At 32.2% G+C, this 3,792-nt stretch overlaps 1 long non-coding RNA gene across 1 annotated transcript; it reads left to right on the top strand.

Annotated features, from left to right (window-relative positions):
- Nucleotides 1–1,301: 1,301 nt before the first annotated feature.
- Nucleotides 1,302–3,047, top strand: LOC149480243 (uncharacterized). The gene is made up of 4 exons (XR_016317012.1): nt 1,302–1,529; nt 1,589–1,658; nt 1,952–2,013; nt 2,088–3,047. It is a non-coding gene; the product is annotated as an uncharacterized LOC149480243 (long non-coding RNA).
- The last annotated feature ends 745 nt before the right edge of the window (nt 3,048–3,792 follow it).

Raw genomic sequence — 3,792 nt, forward strand, 5'->3', positions numbered from 1 at the left:
CAGTACTTTTCGAGATTAGCTCGGACAAACATACAGACAAACAGACAAACAGACAAACAGACAAACAGACAAACAGACAAACAGACAAAAATTCTAAAAACTATATTTTTGGCTTCTATATCGATTATAGATCATGGATTATGTATTCTTTTAAAAAAATATTCAATGTACAGTTTTGACTTTCCTACGATTTTATTATATGTATAGATAAGTGTATTTCTTTGAGTGCTTTTATTACATTCGTATGCAATTTATAGACGGGAAAGCAATGTTTCACGGGAAATATTTGATCATTAAATTGAAACTCTTGCACTATTTTTTATTTATTATTTTTTAATTTGTTTTTTTTTGGTGAATGATTTTTTAAATGTGCTGGTAAGCTAGAGCTATCTTTAAAATATGTACGCGTTAATAATAAGTTTTTAGACTCGTGAATCATACCTTTGTCTAAAATATTCGGGGGATATTTTATTTAGAAATCACCGAAGCATAAATTCATTTCTATAATATTAATAAAAATTCGAATATCAAACTCAAATATAACTTCTTTCACAAATTTGTTTTTGTATTTTTTACCTCTCAATGCTTTTCATCTCAAGGTAATCATTTTAATTTATTTAATATTATAGGCCAGTTGTTTACATAGTAGCGCTATTTTGTAAAACATCAAATCAAGTTGATATTTAATTTAATAGGATTCAAATGCTCTATAAATGGGAAATATTTCTCAACAAATCAATCTTTAAAAGATTGATTGATGTTTGTATGGAAAATATAACTGATTCGTGTGCACCATTTTTCAAGTATATATTACCCATGGACGTATAAAAAAAGACGGACGCCGTATTACGAACAAACAACGTGAAGCCACCATAGTAAGCTAGCGATCGTGTAAAGACAATAAACACGCACACACTCTCACCATAGTAAGCTAGTCGGCCGCCATTACGTCATGAACTACCGACTGATTAACTGCGTCACTGTTTCACAAAAAAATTTAAAATGCCGTCTTGCATGGTTAAGGTGATGAATTAATTTTTCTAACATTTACGGCCCTTTTCAAACCTTCGTAATTTTTATATTATTAAAGTTGTCGTGATGAAAATTCTTGACAAGAAAGTTCAATAGTAACACAATACGTCTACCGTTTTAGAAACATGATTCCATGATATTTTCTCGATAGAAAAAAAATACAAAGTTCTCATTGTTATTTTTTTATAATCTCTGGCATCTTCAAAATAACAAACGTAAAGTTACGACTTTTTGGATATTAACTATAAAATATACAACCTATACGTCTACCGATTTAGAATTTTGAAATATGCGATGGTTTTGAAATAAACAAGAAATACTTGAAATTAGCGCGCGACCAGCCAATATAGCGAGAGCCGCCCTGTACCTTCCTACCCCGATCGCTGCACGAGTCATTCCCGCTACGGCCGTCACACGGGGATCTTGTGTCGCTCGCGCAATCGTAAAAAAGGGTGACAACACGATAAGACAAAATGAGACAAATGGTGTCCCCATTTGTCTCATTTTGTCTTATAAGAAGAAGAAACTAAGAAAATAATAGAATAAGAATATAAAGAAAATAAGAAGAAGAAACATAAAGGTTGGAGAAAAAAGAATGCTTACAATTGGAACAAATTAATGAAGAAGTTGGTTTTATTTTAAACTAGCGGTCCGCCCCGGCTTCGCCCGTGGTACATGTTTACGTTTTCTCTACATAAGAACCATCCTCGTACTTCAAGGAATATAATAAAAAAAGAATTATCGAAATCGGTTCAGCCGTTCTCGATTTATGCGCTTACCAACACATTTTGCGATTCATTTTTATATAAAAGATTTGATGATAATTGTATTATAGACGATGTTTGATATGTACCCCTGTTTTAAGTACATAACGAATGTGTAAGATTTTTTTTATTTATAGCATAGATAATCTTTTCAGAAATCCGGAATCCAGAAGGAAAATAAACCCACTGATTGTTCACAATGTGAACCCACTCCTTCGTAAGTACCTTTATTCAGTCAAAAATGTATGTTATCAACGTTCTACTGGTTTTATCGCATGATTCCATTTTTAGCAAAAAGCAACAAAGTGCAAAGAAATAAAAAATCATGGTGAACTTAGTGGAAGTATGGCGGACGTGATATGGAACAGGAGCTCATTGGAGTAGTATTATATTTAAAAAAAATACGAAAAAATTTCAAGAATTACATTTCTTAGTAGGTGGTAGATAAGTATGTTGTATAAAGAATTTGATGTTGATATTTATTTCATTTATACTTACTACACCTGTGCGGGAAATTGCTTAGTACTAAAACAGGTTTATATTCATATTTACATAGTAATGTGAGTTTTCATTTCGAAAAATTTTGTGTAAGTATATTAAATTGAGTTCCTGGGTGATCTGGAAACACAATTGGGCCCGGAAGATGGCGCTGCAGTCACTCCTCCTAATCACATGAACCGATTTGGATGAATATTTGTGTGCACATTTCATTGTTGTGGGATGATTGGTTGATTCGTTTTCACATTAGCTAATATTATGTATTTTTGTTGTAAACTTAATTTAATGTTTATAATACATTATTATTGGTATAAATAAGCCAGTGTTCGTCTCACATTGCTGTACCTGCCTACCTACCCTACCAGGGCCTAACTTTGTTCTGGCTATTTTATTTTGATTATTTGTAATGAATAATTACAATTATAATAGAGTGCAAAAAATAAATACATGCGTCAATATATTTTGTGTTTTTTTTTAAACAATTTTTCTATTTAAAAAAATATAATTCCGACCGCGGCTTTGCCCGCTTGGAATTAGGTTATATCGTGAATCCTGTTTTATCCCACAGAAGTGTTCAGTTCGGATAAAAAGTATCCTATGTGTAAATCCAGGCAATTAGCTATATTTTATCAAAATTGGTAATGTAGTCTTGACGTGATTAAGTAACAACTAACAAAAAAATATACAAATTAACATCCAAAGTTTCGCATCAGTTTTACTGTATTAGTGATATCTTCCACTCTTGACTTTGACTGAGAAGAATTAGGGTTTATAACTTCTTTCAGAAATACTTAGTACCTTTCATTTCTGGGCATTATATTGTAATATACGTCAGCATCAAATTCTATCTAAATCAATTCAGTAGTCCGCGTTATTGATTATCATTTCATTTTTTCAGAGTAACAATATTTTTGTTATTTTAAAGATTATTTATAACCTGTATTATTTTGTAATAAAGTAAACATTACGAAATAATAATAATTATTAATAATGTCTAAGTAGTTGTTGGAAAGAAGATTATTTGTTTATAAGCAAGAAAATAAAACCAATAAATCAACAATTGAATAAATGTATAACAATATTATAACTGTATGACGACTCCATACATGTTTGTCCCGAGTCGGCCAGCGGCAGCGCGGCGAATTTGCAAGAATGACTTCGCGCACACCCGCGTTCGCGATAGCGAGCTATTAGACTCCGCCCGCCAAGCAGTGGATTTTTTTTTGTGTATCGTCTTAAATGGTGTCGCAACAGTACAATTTTAAATAACAAAACACGAGGGATTACATTCCACAGGGAAGCAAGTTATTTCTTTTATGTTTTAATGCCAAAATTATTACGGCAAAATTTATAGAAAAAAATACAGCCGCCATTGTCAACAGAACAGCTGTTGCCATGGCAACATGGCACACACACATGGATGTTTCGCCGCCATTACTAGGCTTCACTCAATGTTTAGGCGATATACCGTCCGTCTTTTTTTATACGTCCATGATAT

Source organism: Colias philodice, chromosome 18 (assembly GCF_061535455.1).
Source record: "Colias philodice isolate Cphi_HAF_F1 chromosome 18, ilColPhil1 Martin Lab GWU primary, whole genome shotgun sequence".
Classification (NCBI taxonomy): domain Eukaryota; kingdom Metazoa; phylum Arthropoda; class Insecta; order Lepidoptera; family Pieridae; genus Colias; species Colias philodice.